Raw genomic sequence first — 18,733 nt, 5'->3', positions numbered from 1 at the left:
ACTTGTCTGTCGGTTAGTTTTGGAACAAAAAAAAACAAAGTCTTAAAAAGGCCATGTCACGAGTGTTTCGTATGAATTAAAAAGCCAGACGAGATGTTTGTACCAATGGAAAATCAAAATAACGCTTCGGATGGTCAGGATGGAAACAGGTTGAAACTTGAAAACAAGGGGTCCGCTGTTTTTCATATCTCCTGTATAGTAAGAACCATTATAAACCGATTATGCATTGGTCTCCTTTAAAAAAATAACTTTTACTTGTCTTTCTATTGGAGATCTAAGTCCAATTTGAGTACAAAAATGTTCTTATTTCTTAATTAACCCCAATTTTGCCCCAAAGACCGAAAAATAACCATGACATAGCCCCTTTAAATGAAAAAAGTTGAAGGCCGATTCAGACGCCAAGGTGTCGTTTTGTACCTTCCTCGTGTGAACAACGCTGGGCTTATAATTTGTTTAATAGAAATGCTTCTTATCTTATTTATTATCGCAGGCTTCTTGTCTAAGCCTTTTGCCTTCAACGATTTTCGTACCGCCTAAATCGGCTAAATCATGATAAATATGAATATGATGATATGGTAAAGAAAACGGAATGTTTCAAAATTTTTGCAAAAGAAAAAAAAAAAAAACGAATCACACTATCAGCTCTAAATGTCTTGTCGTCTACATGACCTCTAGCGGGCATAAATGTTCCAGCTTTCCGCGCTGCACCTTTTTTTGTCATCACTGTTGATGTAAAGGCCAGGACAGGTGCGGGTTCTGATGTCCTTGTCGTCTTCGCTGAGCCAGTATCCTCTCCCACCCTTTATACTGTATAGTATGAAGACGTTGTCACCCTTCTGTAGTGGCATTCCTCGACAACCGATTCTTATGTCGCTCGAACACCTCCTGCCTTGACGTTCGGGTGAAAAAATCCAAAATCTTTCTCCGCGACAGTACTTTGTATCTCTGGAATCCCACCTTCCGTAACCGGGACAGCTCCTTGTGGGACAAACACCGCCACTGCCCCAGCAACTCAGCCAGTGGCCCGCACCGTAATAAAGTGCGATTGAGTCACCGTATCTGACAGGTTCCCCAGGACGGTAATGTGTCAAGTACAGATTGAATGTTTCACTGCTGCACGATCTCCAATCGCTGCCTGTCATTTGACTTCCAGGACAGCCTCGAAGTTTGCAACGATCAACACCGCAGTTTACAGTGCAATAACAACTCAGCCACTGATTTGCTCTGGCGTTGCTTCTCAATGCTATATTGTCACCCGATCGAATGTAGTTTGGACATTGAGATCTGCTTTCGTCATCGTTGTTGAGACAATCATTATTACCATCACAAAGCAAAGTTTTTCGTATGCATCTTCCATTGGAACATTTGAACTTCCCGTACTGAGCAGAGCAGCAATCTTGGGTCTCACATTTCGTGGTCTGGTAGTTTAATCCACCCTGGTCTCTTCTGCAGTTATTCACATTGTTTGTTCCTAAGCAAAGTCTGTAACGGGACTTGACTCCTCCACCGCAGGTTTTGGAACAACGACCCCAGCCACCATAAGTTCCCCAAACGTATTTGCATATTGGTTGAGAGTCCCATGTCAAGATATTGTTGCTCCTCTTGCAAGTAACTTGTCCCGGAGTCGAGCGCCTCTGCTTGTCGCATGTTAAAGTTACAGTCATGCCTTCGAAAGTCAACTCGTCCTTGCACGAAACTCTCGCACCATCAACACTAACAGGACCACAGCTGTATTTTTTCCAGTATTGACTGTATTTCTGCTGTCGACCTTTGAAGATGTTTTGAATGTACTCTGCTTCTTTCTTGTACTTTTTGCGGAGGTTTTCTGTTTTTCCTTTCGTTTCAAGCACCACTTTTGATGAAGTAACAGCGCCTCTCCAAGTGCCTGGTCCAAGTAGGCTAAGCTGTTCCTGAAACTCTTGATATCTTCATTGTACTTTGCCGAGCAACCACCTCCATTGTGACTTAGGTATTCTCGCTTGTACGAATTATAGACGTCATTTCCAGGGGTGTCTAAAGTGCCTTGACCAAGAATCATCTTTTTCAATCTGTTCTGTAGCTTATAGGTTGAGACTGTCTGCAAATACTTATCGATTTTTCGGCCAAACTGATCAAAAGTCATCTCGTTCTTCTGCAGCTTTGCATAGAGATCGGCTATATCTTCGACGTTGTAAATGATTTGAGAATGCTTGATGATGTTATTCGTATGAGCAAATGAGGTCTTGATCTTCTGCAAAACCATGTTTAACTTCTTGGACAGTGACCTTATGGAGAAGAACACGTCGACAGTGGTAGGAACGTAATTTACAACTTTGAAAGTCTTTCTTAATTCCGCGATCAGCGTTTCGATGGTTTCGTCAAAGTCTAAGCGTTTTTCACACGATTCTCCTTCGTAGTTCGTCTCACAGATACATCGGTGAGTTTCCGTAAATGGTATTTGCCTACACTGACCGTGACTACTGCAGCTGTCTGACTGACATATGTCGTTGATAGTGTTGACTGCTGATGCAATAAACGCCCAACTTCGGACTTCCGTTTTCACATACTTGGTACAGTAGGTACAGTGGCGGCATGTGGAGCACTGTTGTTTAATATTGGCAACCCGTTCGAGCGTCGAGCTTCCGCATCTCTTCTTGGACAGAATGTTATCAGCAGCGTAGATATAGTCGGAATTGCACCCGTCGCATTTTTTGAAAACCAGTAAGGTCTTGGCTTGTGTAATGTCAATGCAGTTTGCAGACGACTTTGTGTCCTCGTGGACCACAAAATACGCCTTAACTTTCTTGGGATCCGACCGGTCTTCTAAGCGAAAGTATGTATTGCCTCTGAACTCAAGACCACGAATCCTTGGACGGTCATTCTTGACTGCTGCCACAGCCCATGTGTACCAAGGGTACTTCACTTTAAGTTCATTAAAGATGGCTTGAACTATGCTCTCCTGTGCAGATCCCCTCATATTCTTCAAAATCTTGTTGGCATCCGTCTTAGCGTGGTTCAGAGAGTTTCTTCTGCAGTGCCAGACTCGATCGTCAAAGGCTCGACGAATTTTGAAAAAGTAACTTTGGATGTCTTTGAAACTGTTCTTGGCTCTGCTTTGGTAACCCTTGAAATAATAGTAGGTCATTTTCTGCTGGGCAGCGCTGGTCATTATGTTTTTGACGAGGATCATTAATTCTGACAGCTTCGTTATGTCGCAGCCAAATTGAGCAATAAATAGGTCGAAGATGTTTCGTTGGGTAATAGCGTTTGGGAGGGCTGCCATTCTGTAGAGGTTCAGAAGGTTGCCATCCAAGTTGTTGTTTTCGTAGTATTTAACGTATTCTTCGGCGAGCTTTACTTGGTCTATTCTTCGTATTTTAGTCCCCATTAGCTTGCGGATGCCGGCTAGTTTCTTGGCTCCATTCCTCGATTTATACTCCCATTTGATCCAGGCAGACAAGAAAGTGTTGAAAGCAGTATTCACCTTGATAGATTTCTCTATCTCGTCGAGTTTCTCGTCCAGACGATCGAGCTTGTTATTGATTTCGTTGAAGCGTTTGTTTATCAAGTCCGTGATAACATCGAGCTCACTTGGCATGAAGAAGGTAAAGACAAAACTTGCAATAGCAGATGCAGCCTGCACTGCTTTGAGAGCTTTGTCAACTTTGGAACCGATCTTGGCTAATTTCGTCTGCCTCTCCAATAGTTTAGCACTTTTCGTTTGAGCCGAAACCTTCTGCAACTCTTTGATGGCCTTTACTTGAGCTGTATAATCTTCGTTAATTGAATTCAGTACAAACTGAGCTGTTTCAAGAGCCGTAGTTACCTTGGCCTGCTCTCCAGGGTCCAACCCGGAACTTACTGAACAGAAAAACCATGAAACCCACAGAATTTCTGCTAACCAAACTACCTCCCTCATTCCTCTGGCGAGAACAAATCCTGCGTCAATTATACTGCAAAGAAATAAGAAAGAAATTAAAACACGTTTCAATACATCGCCGCAAAACTCATCTTTCCTGGAGAAAGGGCAAATTTGGCGAAGATCAATTATGAGAAACGACTTATCACAAGAATGGTTTTCGTCTAAAAAAATATCGGAAACAAGAGGTTGACGAACCTGACCGAACTCCGATAAGAGCACACTAAGAGGGTGCGTCTCTGGCTCAGTAAAATAGCCGTAATCCGGAGGAAAGACTTGAGCGGAAACAACAGCAAAAACGCTCTATTTGCAGGATCGTTCTAGCCAGGGAAGTCGGTCATTAAAATAATAAGAGTTCCTTTTAGGACTGGAGTTTATATCAACCTGACCTTAAGAAAGAATTTTGTATTCAAGAGAACAATCGGGCCATCAGGATACCGTTTCATTTCATCCAGCGTGATGTTCGCACTGCTAGCGACAAATCCAAGAATCGAAACAGGTTGGCCCAAATACCTGCTGTATAGGAGATGTCCGTAAGATGATTTCCCCAGAAAAATCGAGCAATATTGGCAAAAATTAAGTTACCAAAAAAACCTCATGGCATGGTAATATTTTAAATACAGCTAAGAAGAACTTATCGAGTCGACAGCTCTCAAACTGACCCCGCGAGGGAAAATTGGATTTGAAGTTATCAATATTTCAATAAATACAGACGTTTCGAGTTAAAGATACAATTACACACGTTTTAAGAATCCTTACGAAGTTTGACATTAACTTCCTCGAGAATGCTTGAGAATTCAATCACGGAATCACTTAGAGAAATGAACTAAAAGGAGTTGTTCCCAACGTTATGATGCTATGAGTAGATCTTTAGCAAATAATTTTGCAGTGATTGCTTGCTCGAACTTTGAGCGGAATCGGTCTTAACATCTTTCCAATTTCGTTGCGACGGTTCGACATCATCATAATCCTTCTGTCACCTAGTTTGATTTCGATCAAAGTGTCAAATTCGAGATTGCTTAGAAATATGTTCACACACTAAGTTCAAGAGAAAGAAAAAAATCATTACTGGGTTTCCACACTCAGGGGGAATCGGGGTTTAATTCCGTGTTTTTTTAATTTTTTTTCCGTCTCGCTAAAAATCTTGCCTGTCACTCCCCTGCTTAGTGGCGTCTTTGAGCATAGAGTCTTCTGTGCGTATTTTGTTAGGTTTGAGGGGGCTGGGGTAATGCGTAATTTTCTCTGGTACACACGGGAGGACATTTAATAGGCCATTTCCGAGTTCATGTCTGCCTCCTTTTCAAAGCGAGTCTAAGTGCGTAGTTTTTGTAATGGTAATTAGTTCTACTTTACATATGAATGAAAACTAATTTTCATAACAAAAAATTCGCACTTAGACTCGCTTTGAAGATGAGGCTGGCTTGAACTCGGAAATGGCCTATTGGAATCGCGTCGAAAGTCAGTGTAACGCGAATAGCGTTTTAGTGCATATTTAAACAAAATATACCCTTATGAAGCTCAAGAATGGAACGTCAATTGGATAAACAACACAGGCGTTGAAAAATAAATATCTGGAATCTTTAAAGCAACGAGTAATAGTCTTCGACAACAATTTCATTTTTCGCCGTTGGATATCAAGTAAGCTTAGTTTGCTTCTAATCTTTTACTCACTTGGTGTTATATACAACACTGAAATCAAATGGCAATTCTTTTATGGATTTAACAAACATCGAAAGAATCGAACGCCTTGAATGCATCACAGCGTTTACTGAAGTCGCATCTTAGTTGTCTGGCAAGTTACATTCATTTTGTACTCAAAAAAAGAAATGGAAATGTGACAGTGAAAAATTATTTGAATGAAAGCTTGTTGTCTCTTTTGAGCTTTATTATTTACGGTCAAGGTTCTTTCGAAAAGGGTTTGATGTGAACTGTCACAAGTTGATTTAATTTTGTGACACCGATTGTGTCTTGTTTGCACGCACGCAATTGAAATAGAAAGGGTTTTTTTTGCCTCTAATTGCAAGTATGTTCTTTGTTTTAATAAATATTTCGTTGGAAAAGACTTCTGTGAAATTTCCACCTTTTGTAAATTTATCATGTGTAATTTTCGAGCTTAACAAATTTGCATACGTGTGTTGAAATGTGGGGAGGATTTTTGTGGTAGTGCACTGTAAGCAGCGCATAAGTCACGAAAATAAACAGGTCTGTTGGAAGCGTGCTTGAGTTTCAACAAAATGAGCCCCAAAACCGGCCAAAAATTGTGACACTCATGAATATTAAAGTAGCTGCTATTCCCAAAACCATGCAATAACCTCGTCTTGGAGAGTAAATTTTTGACTTTGCAGAAACAATGGTCAACCTCAAGAGTTTAGCGATTGTGATCTTTCAGATCTTTGCGGTTGAATTCGCACATTTCTTGTCAAACTTTATAACACTTGAAAGAAAAAGGAAACAAATAAAAACAAAAACCCGGTATCTTGCCATCATTTGACACAGATCTTTCACTGTTTCGCGAATAAACACGTCGCGGTAACTTGATCCTGTCGATTTTGCGATTTACTCGGTACTGCCAAAAGTAAAATAAAATTCAACTTAGCAAAAATCTCCCAAAATGTTTTATAACAAGGCGTTTTGTAGTAGTGGGTTGCAAGGGTACTGAAAAGTTAAACGAATAAACGAGGACTGCATGGCGGCGCACTAGTTTGCTGAAGGGCTTCTTTAGCAATGACAGAATCAACATTGTTTGGCATAATTCTTGGCCACCAAAGGTGACGAATTTTAATTCTCACACCTACCGGAAATAAAATAGACAACAACTCTTCAGCAAAGGTGGGGGGGGGGGGGGGGGGGGGGGACCGCCACCGACTACAAACAAAAAGAAAAGAATGGTTCACAGGCAGGCGGTAGGGGCGTAGGTGCAAAATTGCGAACAATCCGAGTTCCAATAGATGAGCAAATTGTGATGGTGTGCAGCTGAAAAGGGATGAGCGTGATGTAACGCGCGCTTATATATGTATGTCTCTGGAAGAAAACGTGAACTACGAGGTACCTCCCGCCTGAGCATGCGTAACACTGTTTAAACAAAAACCTTGTCATAAACAACCATTAAGATAACGTCATAATGGTCTCTTTTTCGCTATGGCAACTTTTTATATTCGTGGTTCAAAATTAATGTTGTTTTCATGTCGTAAATTTTGTTACTAATGGCAAAAAATATTTTATTCTCCATCGACCGTCCTAAAAACTTCCTTCTGCTCTTCCTAAAGCAAGCTAACAAAATCTGTACCTTGCTTGGTTCGCATTTGTTAGCGTTAAAATAGAAGTTTCGGTGCTATGCTTCTGTTACGAGGTGGCATATTTTTAGGTCGCCCATCCAGATACTACCCCGCCGGACAGGAATAACTTCAGCGAATTTTTTTGCAAAGTTGTCAGATGCTCAGAGTGCACGCTTGAACTTGTGGTGAAAAGAACTTGTGAGGGAACTTGAAAATGATCAACATGTCAGCCCAGAAACCAATGCTTCTCGATTCCCTTTTATTTTCTTCAATCTCTCTGGGTTCAGAACTTTGCTAGTAACCACATGTCTTCTCAGGGGGATATTTATCTAAGACTTCTACCATGGCACTACAATATACAATACCAAAACAATATCGTGTACTGTTAGACCTACATATTACGCAAAGACAACGTGAATCTCCTGGAAGACAAGACGCAGCTCAGTTGACAATATGGAATAAAGCGCTATGTTACTTCAGTACCACACTTAAGCAATGCATGTCTATTTTTTTCTAAAGATGACAGGAATTTTTTCTTTCTGACAAATGATTAATTGGCCGGTAGCCAGGTTTTTAACTTCAGAAAAGGATTTGTTTTGTCGTTTGAACGTGCGAGCCAAAGGGCCTTTGCTGGTACGACTTCTGGGTGACCCCTTAAATGGTCTTAATAACCCCAGACTTGAAAAAAAAAATGCCTGGAACGCTGCAGTTTAATACCACCCAACTGAATCCTTTCGTACCACAGGCAACCCAGTGTACGCTAATGCAGCGTCTAATTATTATTATTATTATTATTATTATTATTATTATTATTATTATTATTATTATTATTATTTATAATTTGTTTCCGTGTCCCGGAAAAGTCTTGCCTGTCACTCCCCTCCTAAGTGGTTTCTTTGTGCATTTAGTCTTCTGGGCGCATTTTGTTAGATTTGAGGGGGCTAGGGTAATACGTAGATTTCCCTAGTGCAAACAGAAGAACATTTAATTCTTAAACCTCGAATGGCGTCCAAAATCATTGTAACGCGCATAGCGTTTTAGCTCATTTTAAACAAAATATACCCTTATGGAGCTCAAGAATGGAACACCAATTGGATAAATAAGACAGGGGGTGAAAAATAAATGTCTGGAATCTTAAAAGCGAGGAGTAATGGACTTCGACAACAAATATCGTCCGTCGAGCCGAAATCAAAATAATCAATATTTTACCGAGTGTGCTGTTATGTAGAACACTGAAACCAAATGGAAAAATCTCTGGTAACTTTCCGGTTCAACTAAGACAGAGAAGGAATCGAATACCTTAAGTGGATTAGTGATCTCTGTTCTCTGCAGAGTCTTCAGGTAAAAAAAAAAAAAAATTAAATGTGACAGCCAAGAGTTTTTTCAAAGAAACATTGCATCCAATAGCAAGCATGCTGTTTGTTTCAAACAAATATTTCGCTGGAAAAGGTGGCCTTTATGAAATCATCATGTTTTGTAATATGCGAGAATGGAGCACATTCAAGAATGGAACACCAATTTGATAAATATGACAGGGAGTGAAAAATAAATGTCTGGAATCTTAAAAGCGAGGAGTAATGGATTTCGACAACAACTATCGTTTGTCGAGCCGAAATCAAGGTGAGCTGTATTTCTAATATTTTACCAAGTGTGCTGTTATGTAGAACATTGAAACCAAATAGAAAATTCTCTGGTAACTTTCGGGTTCAACAAAGACAGAGAAGGAATCGAACACCTTAAGTGGATCAGTGATCTCTGTTCTCTGCACAGTCTTGAGGTAAAAAAAAAAAAAGGAATGTGGCGGCCAAGAATTTTTTCAAGGAAAGATTGCCTCTAATAGCAAGTATGCTGTTTGTTTCATAAAATATTTTGCTGGAAAAGGTGGTCTTTATGAATTCATCGTGTTTTGTAATATGCGAGCTTAACTGGATAGTTTTTATGGCAATAGTAAAGCATTTTCGTGTCAAAACGAGCTTGGCGTCTTTCTGTTGTGTTAACTTAATTAGATATACCATTCCTCGTGATTTCCACTCTCAAAATTACCTCCAGAACCTACTTTTTGCGTAGAATAAGCTTTTAGAATGATGTCCTTGTCTTCTGTGGTGATACTTGACGATTCGGGAACATTTTGTGAAGAAATATTTATAACGGGTAACACGCACAACTTGATCACCCGAACATGCCCGATTATGCATAACATCCACTTGGCCTTTTGACATCCCATTGAAAAAAACTCATAAAATATTCGCAGACCGGTCGATTTCCCTAAAATTTGACAGTCTGATTGCTATCGAATAGAGAAAGATTTTCACAATAACTAAAAGTTCCTGTGCTAAGCATGGAAATTCGACGAAACGGTAAATGCGACTAAATTTGTTGCGTGCGTTGCTATTTTTGTGTTTTGATTGTTGTGTAAATTTTGACAGAGAATATTAAATTATGCAAAAATATCTGCGGAATACGGATAGATCGTTTATCGTTTATTTTTATCTAAAAATTCCTGTGTTAAGTAAGCATGAGAATTCGACGAAGAGGTAAATGCGACTAAATTTGTTGCGTGCGTTGCTTTTTTTGTGTTTTGATTGTTGGGCAAATTTTGGCAAAGCATATTAAAAATGAAAAAAAAAATCTACGGACAGGTCGTTAAAAAATCGTTACTTTTAGCGGTTATTTGAACATAAAAGATGGAACTCTTGAAGAGAAATAAGATTTTTGTTGATATTTGAAAGAGGAAAAATTTCGGGGAAATCAGGATGCGGTGAAAATGAGTTAATAAATTTGCATACGTGCGTTGAAATGTGTTACGCGAGGAGACAGGAATTTATTTCTCTGACAAATGATTTTGTCATTGTAGTGTAAAATGAAGTTTATTTGGGAAGGCAACAATATTTCCTTAAGTTCCTGGTTAATCCAATTTATTGCTACCACTTACTAGTGAGAAGATTTTTTACATGAAACTCACGCTTTTTGCGAATTTTGAGTGTCATGGAATTACATCATTTGCGTAACAATATATCTCTTTACTCTAGCACAAAAACATTCAGATAGTAACAAAATTTTGATTTATTAACCATTTTTTCTGCTTTTGTGCTTGTCAGCATTGTGATTTGCGATATTTCGCAAGTCTTTATTTGTATCTCATAGATGTTCAGATTTTCAATTATATGGCCACTCAACCTCGCGATTGTGTAACTAGTTCACCCTGAAGTCATAATAGATACGTTTCTCAGGAACCAGACAAAGAAGGCTTCCTAACACGACAGATGAAATGTAAATATTCAGTTAAATATTACAACAAAATTAAAAAGTCAAAGACGGAAGTTTCTTGGCAAAAGTACGTTGTTTTACTCTGAAAACGACGAACGATTAACATTCTTTCTCGTAGTTCATTCAGTTGACACAAGGTGAAAGCTTAAAAAACTAAAAGACCTCAAAATGGGACAGGATATTACAAAATAATTAAAGGTGTGAACGTGTGACCCAAAGGGCCTCTGCTGGCGCGAAATGTGGGTGACCCTCAAATGGTCTTAATGACCCCCCACTTGAAAAAATTAACTGGAACCCTGCAGTTCAATACCACCCAATTCAGTGCATTCTGTTTTTGTGTAACACGTACCACAGGCAACCCAGTGTACGCTTTTCTAGAGCGTCTTGTTTTATTTAATTTTCTAATCAGTTTCAAAGGCAGAAGAGGTTGGTTTCCGTCGTTATAAGCTTTTTTGGCGTAACAAAAGTTTAATTCTGACCGAAGAGAAACAGGTAAGTTTCTTAGAGCTGTAACTCACTCGGTGGTAACGTTTTTGTATAAATTTCCTAAACTATAGGCAACGATCATTTTTTCAAGGCAATTTTTTAGCTACACATAGTACGAAGCCGAGCGACTATCGCAGCCATTTAGCATAGACTAAGCGTATCACCGACGGTACATTTAGAATAGGTCACCAAAATGGGGGGTCTACCGCAAAATTCACACAAAAACGAAACCGTCAGTAACTAACAGGGAATACTGAAAGGTTACCGTTTCTAAAAATACGGAAGCAAAGTTAAGTTTTGCATAGGTCTAAATATTCCATCGAACTCACCTGTTGAAAAATGTTCACGGCAAAAGTCACTCTAGTGAATGAACTGGTGGTATGGCCACATTCAAATCTAATATTTATACCCTCACGAGGAGAAAAGCAGGAACTTACTAATGGGGATGATTGATAATCCGCTTGTCAACAAGGCACTTGACAATGTACTTCCTTGACACTTTTGCCAATTGCCTGCGGCAGCGTAAACATTTGAAAACGTGTTTCCGTTGGCTCAAATCATCATTGATTAGTCCTCTGCCCCGTCTCTGCTTTAGAGTAAGAAAATGAAACACTCTTCAAGCAATTAAAAGCGTAACTTGTTTTTCGATATCATTGATATGGCTTTCCTGTTTCGAATGCTGCGGCTCATCCTCAATTGATGAACGATATAAAATGTGTCAATCGAAACAAGGAAGTTTTAATACTCCGGCAAAATTTTCATGAGTGCGAATTTTCAATAAAATTCGGCCTCGCAAAAGGCCATTCCAGGAAATCAACCGGCTCGTATTGTATTCTTTAATTTTACACAAACAGCTTTGTAATCAAATCTGTTAATTTTTAAGTCTCCTTAATTTTAGACTGCACAGCAGAAACTGAATTATCTACCAATGTTTGCATTCGGAAGATTAACACTTATCTCACCTACTGTGTTAGAAGTAATACAATTCAGATCAAATACATCTAATTGAGTCTACAAAATAACTGATCCATAATGGCGTAAGTACTATAGTAACTGGAAGTCCATTTTTAAATTTTAGTTTGTTCATTTTAAGTCTCAATTATTTTTGGACACTGCTATGTTTGCATTGGGAAGAAAAACACTTGTCTAGTCTTATGTGTCAGAGGTAATGCAGTTCAAATCGAATATATCTAACTGAGCCTATGAAATAAAAATGCCATCATAGCGTAAATACTATAGTAACTGCAAGTCGATTTTTTAGTCTTAGTCTGTTCATTTTAAGCCTCCCTAATTTTTGGAAACCGTAGAGCGGAAACTGAATTATATACCAGTGTTTGCAATGGGAAGAAAATCTTCTGTGTCAGAGGTAACATAGTTAAAATGGAATGTATCTAATTGAGTCTATAAAATAATAAAGCCCACCACGGCGTAAATACCTTCGCAGCTGCCAGTCGATTGTTTTTAGTCTGTTCGTTTTAATCAAATGAAACCATGTTGTCTCGCAGTGATGAGCGCAAATTTCTATTGTGTTGAGAAGCCTGAAAAATTTTCAGGACTTCAACGGGATTTGAACTCGGGACCTCGCGATACCGGTGCGATGCTCTAACCAACCGCGCTATGAAGCCACTGGTCACTTCTGAGTTCACAATTTCCCGTGATAAGTAATTATGAGTGAAAGATATATATGAAATACATCATATATTGCACTGCGGGTATGAAATCAAATGAAACCATGTTGTCTCGCAGTGATGAGCGCAAATTTCTATTGCGTCGAGAAGCCTGAAAATTTTTCAGGATTTCAGGACTTCGTTTAAAGTCACCTTCTTTTTGGAGATCGTGAAGCGGAAGACAAATTATCTACCAATATTTGCAATGGGAAGAAAAACAACTGTCTAATCTTCTGTGTTAGAGGGGATACGGCTCAAATCAAATATATCTAATTTTAGCTATAAAATAGAAAAATTAATTCCCATCGTGACGTTAATAGTTTAGTAACTGCTAGTCGGTTTTTATGTAATAATCAGGCGCGTGCCATATGATTTCTCAAATGGTCCTGCTGAGTCTAGTATGTTCAGACTCAAAAACAATGCAATGTAGTGTAATGTTATGTAACGAATGTAATGTAACGTAATGTAATGTAATGAATGGCAATGTAATGTTATGTAATGTAATGTCATGCAATGTAATGCAAAGTAATATAATGTAATCATTATTGTAATGTAATATAATAAATTTATCAGGAAGTGATTTAAGTAAAGCGGGTTAGCCACTTGATGAAGTACTCTACTTTGCCTCTTTGGATTCGTTTCGCCACTACACGCTCAACTTCGTAGACACTTCGCTTTGCATTTGGTCGATATTTCGAACTGCGATCTAGATCTCGAAAGTCATCGAATAACGAGGCGTAAAAGCCAGATGGGTTCCTAACGCGCTTCGATGTGCTGATCGTAACGAATTAACTGAATCGTTGGAATTATGCGCTTACTTTTTGATGTCAAAAAACGGATCCAAATTTGAATATTCATCGTGCAAATGAAAACTTGTTCCCAATGGGATTACTATTTTGGGTCACTCGCGGATAGACTAACCAGTAACGAAATTTGTTAATATTCTTACGCATAAACTAAACAAAGTGCGCTGTTACGTGGGTAAGCATGAAAATCAAAACCGAACGAGTGATCCAAAGCGGAACAAGACTGAATTAGTTGAATTTAAATTATTTAGCAACCATGCGATTGCTCCCTAGGTGGCTTCTGATTGCGTTTTGCTCTTACCGACTCGTAAATATGAAAATTCCGTTATCTGCTTTGTAAAACTGAAATCGGTCAACTAGGCAAAGTGCATGTAATAAAAATTCTGAACGTTTAACTGCTTCCGGTCGGCTCCAAAGTGCCTGTAAATCAAAGAACGCAAGCCACTCAGTTGTCAGCACAGCTTAAAAACCTTGTTTTCTAAGTTTTGAAGAGCTCTCAGAGCTTGCGATGATGTCGAGAACCCGATTATTCCGTGCAAAAACGCGGCTGTACATTAAGATGGCATTGTTAAATTTCTGGACATCACTTCGCGCATCTATAATTTTGATTGACAGTGACTTGAGAGCAACTTCTCACACTTGAGATTTTGATTGACACCTTCTAATTTCAGGCGGAGCAACAGAGCAAGAAACTGTTAACCAATCACAGTCAATCAGTTCTCAACTTGCTAATCTCTGATGCCCGGTCTTATGAATTTCGGCACTGCAAGTACATGTCGCCAAAGACAATAGCATTGTTGGCGATGTAGGTTCGCTGCTATCACCCATTAAAAGTATGGAGGCAGGATGCCCGAGCGGTTAGGGCGCTGAATTTTAACACGGTCACCCCTGGTTCAAATCTCCTTCTTGCCGGTTCAGTTCTTCGGTCATCCTTGTAAATAGTCAGTTGCCTTGCCTCCGGCCAGTTGCGATTCTTACCGTATTATGCTTATTTGAGTTATTTGTTTCTGTATTTGCTCGACCCCACTAGCCTTATTGGGGTCTCAAATGTAATAAAGGTCCTAACTGTAATACAATTTCTCCCTAAATGTAACAAAGCTCCTAAGCGTAATAACTTCTGGTCCTATGAGTAAATGTAATACGTTTTGGCCCAAAATTTAAAAAGTCTTGAGCGTGATAAAACCTCACTTTAACCTGAAATCACACTGGTAATAAGTACACAATATTTAACGGTTTGGCCTTTTACTTTCTTTATACAAAGGAAGAAAGACAAAATGTTTTAAGTTAATGGCGATTGCAATTAAAATTAATGTTCCTCAATATTCAGATCCACAGAAGTCAGTCACAATAATATTATTTCACTTTATCTTTAACGCGTGTCTTATTTTCAGGGGCACCCAACGAGAATATAGTTCAAAACCACTTATCATAGCACTGTTAAACGTATTTTAGTATTTAAACGGTAGATATAGGCATATTTTTATCCCCTAAAAATTCATTATCTGTTCGGATTTCCTAGCTGAAAGTCTAGTGACCTTTTCGAAAATTTCAGCCAGAAAAAAAAGGCTCCCGAAAATTCTAGGTAACCTTTTTAGGGTAAAAATCCATTAAAAATGGCCAATTATACCATTTTCAGATGTTCGAAAATCCCAGGACAGGCAGGCAAGCAAGAAATTTTACAACAAATCTTCCGAAAATTCTAGATATCAAATTGTCTTCCGAACCGGATATTTTCCGAAAATTGACGTTGGGTGCCCCTGTATTTGCAGGAGTCAACATCATCAGACCTTGAGTTAATTATTAACAATAGAAGGGATAAATTTCAACGAATGTCTTTTAAAATGTTTGGACACGTGAATCATTGAGTAAGTTCTGGTGAATATCCATCATCCCCGCCTCCTGTTCTCTTTCAAGCTACTTTTTATAAGAGCTTGTTAACATGGAAAGAGGCTTCCCGGCTCTCTTCAAAGAGATGTTGCAACGTCGTGAACATTTTTGAAGGAGTATTTTTGGGAAAGATCAATATAGCGCAAAGAAACTCCCAAACATTTATGGAAAAATCTTCTTTGTGTTTTGGAGATGTGATCTGATATTAAGCGCAAGTAAGGTTATGTAGATCACATTTACTCGCTCAAAAACTCCGTGTAGCGATGTGTAATTATCAACCACATGCATTGAGAAAAACCATCGTCCATATTTCTTTCATGAATTATTTAATATACTTGTACCACATGGTTGGTGTCGGGGTGGGATATAAAGTAAACAGTTATAACATGAAGATCCCTATGGAGTTAACCGTTGAACGGCAAGAAACTGGAAAAAACTAACCGTTAACCTTAAAAATTGAGGACCGGGAATAACACGTGGACCGGGTATAAAACGCGGACTGCGGACTAGGTATGAAAGATGGACTGTGTTTTCAAAAACGGGAGAATAGAACAAAACTAGGTTTGCACTGGCCCAGATACAGATCTCAAAAAAAGCCCTTGAGCACTCTTATTACGTGTCAAAATATTGTCACGTACTCAGAAATGCCCAGTTACAACATCGATTAGGCTAGAGAAAGTAAGAGTTGAAATATTATCTCAGAATTGCACTTTACTCTATGAATTTAAAAAGGAAAAGAATTTTATTTAAGTGTCTGGTCGTTCTAGCGCTGAAGCACTAATTGGGGACACTGTAAACTGGACTCAACAATTAACGCAAGTCAAGTCAAACACTAGAGTGGAAAAATTGTTTTGGAGAAGGACGGAAGCACTTTTGGCATCAACTTTAACTCTTCGTATATTACCATCTTTTTTATTAAAGTCCTCTGACTCTTGTTGTCGTAGTTCTAGCCAGGATGACCGGATGGATTCAACACACACATAGAGTGTTTTGGCTCGTCATGCAATCCTTACTTCGAAAGTCTCCGTAAGAGTCTTCAGATAAAGTCGGTAGTGTTTACGCGTAAATCAGGACGTGGATTATAACAGTTGTCAAGGGCGGATCTAGGGAGGGTGCACTGGGTGCACGTGCACCCCCCTCGGTTACCAAAAAAAAAAACGCTTTAGTTAAAAAATTCTAAAATTTACAAACGAAATAAAAAATCTAAATAACAGACAGCGGTCTAGCTACTAGAGGATATTAAAAGCACAAAAACTGCATTAAGTTAGATTTTTATTTGCCTCATCATTTACAGATTTATCATTGCTATACATTGTCTGACATATAAAGATTGGGCTTCCTATGCATTTACGTCTGACATGTGCACCCCCCTAGCCAAAATCCTAGATCCGCCCTTGGTTGTTCTCTTGGTCGAGTTCTGTTTACAGACGGACCCGTGCGACACTGAGGTGAACAAAAAGTTGTATCAATCGCAACAAAACATTTTTAAAGCAAATAGATAAAAGAGACCCCCGTCTAAACATCACAGTGGAATCTGTTCCGAAGATATGTTCATGTTGGGGGCTAACTCGAAAACTACTCAGTTAATTAGCCTCCAGACTCAATATTTGTAACTATTCTAGTTCTTTTCTTTTTTTTTTTTTCATATTTATATCTATTCAAGCTTGTACAACAGTGAATAAAGTGTTGTTGTTGTTGTTGTTATTGTTGACAGGGCACATGACGTCATGTGCACGGAATGCACATAAGTAAATATTTGTGAATTTTTTGTGGGAACATAAGAACGCTTGTAGATAGGGTCGAGATAGTTTTGTTTTCGCTTTGCGTGATGTTCAATATATATCCACACTTCCAGTGAATGCTGTGGTCTCGGGTCAAAATAAATTCCGTTGAAAGCAGCATCTCCCACTGAGTCCTTCAAAATGCTCGATTTTTAAACATAAATCTGGTGACCCCCGAAGGATTTCATAAATTACTTTCGTGTCTTACCTCTGATAAATACAACATACAAAGGTTTTGCAATTTCAAGTAACACTTTCAGTGAGCTATTAATCGTCGTTTTGAGACCGGCGCCAAAAAGTATCCAGTTTAACGCTATGGTTAATAATTACGGCGCGAAGCATTTTTTCCACCATTCTCATGTCGGACTTCAATTCACGTCGTCAGTCTATCGCTATTTCGTTGCTCTGTGCCTTTTTCACAGTGTTTTGAATTCAGCCTGCATTTTATACCTGGTCCGCGTTTTATACACGATCCGCAGTCCGCGTTTTATACCTGGGTCAGCAGTCCGCAGTCCTTATTTTATATTGAGCGGGGAAGCAACTGACCAGTATAGAGTCAACTCCCGCCTTGCGGACACCTCGCTATTACGGACACCCCGCTATTACGGACAGCAGCTAAATCCCCGGCGAAAGTTACAGACGTTTAACTGAAATAAACTCCCGCTATTACGGACTCTCGCTATTACGGACTTACGGACACTTTATTCGGTCCCAACGTTACAATTTTATTTTTTTCTCTCTCGTTATAGCGGACACCGAGCAGCATCTTGGAAAATTTGCATACATATCAAGTCTATTTTTTCTGCTTTTTTTTATCCATAGAGGGGAGTTTAAGTTGCTAATGAATTTAGTCTCCTTGGCGATAAAGTGGGGGAAGTTGCAATTCAAAGGAGAAGTACACAGAGCCGATTGGAACAATATTTCAAGGCAATGTGATAGCTGATGCAATCACTAGCTGATGTTCAGGTTTTTCCTTGAAAATAATTTTTTTTAGAAAAGTAGGTTACTGTACTTCAGTACAGTAGGAAACCAAAATGATGATGGGCATTGCTGCAAGATACGATGACGGTTTTTTACGTACTTAGTACTGTACACAATGGGTACGTAACTCCTGTTCTGTTAAGTTCTTCTGTTTGTAAATAAAGTTCTGACGCTCTTTGCGTGCGACAACGGGTCTGAAAAAGTACTGGAGTTAATGAAAATGAACACACCTGTGACCCCCTTCTGTAAATATGGTTTAAAATAAAAATGTTCACGCACCCCGCTATTACGGACTCTTGCTATTACGGACACCAAATCGTGGTCCCGAGGGTGTCCGCTATAACGAGAGATGACTGTAGTTTGTAAACTCACATTCCTTACCTCCCCTCCCCTTGGGCCGCTACGCAGGCTGTTTGACCCTAAGCGGGAAAAGTACATTCCAAAAACCCAGTCAACTCCAAAAATGGAGAAAAACAGAAAAACACAACCTCGAGCGCCAAGAGAATGCGACATTTTCATCCAAATATTTGGTCATCACAATCATTATTGCAGGACTATTTTGCAGGGATGGCGCAGTGGTGTCAGAGCACTCGCCTCCCAGAATGTGGACCGTGCTTCGATTCCCAGATCCGAGGTCATATGTGGGTAGATTTTGTTGGTTCTCTACTCTGCCTCGAGAAGTTTT

At 39.2% G+C, this 18,733-nt stretch overlaps 1 pseudogene; it reads right to left on the bottom strand.

Annotated features, from left to right (window-relative positions):
- Positions 1–618: 618 nt before the first annotated feature.
- On the bottom strand, positions 619–11,297 carry LOC138057968 (SE-cephalotoxin-like; annotated as a pseudogene).
- Positions 11,298–18,733: the final 7,436 nt, after the last annotated feature.

Source organism: Montipora capricornis, chromosome 7 (assembly GCF_036669925.1).
Source record: "Montipora capricornis isolate CH-2021 chromosome 7, ASM3666992v2, whole genome shotgun sequence".
NCBI lineage: Eukaryota > Metazoa > Cnidaria > Anthozoa > Scleractinia > Acroporidae > Montipora > Montipora capricornis.
This window is presented reverse-complemented; position numbering and strand designations above follow the sequence as displayed.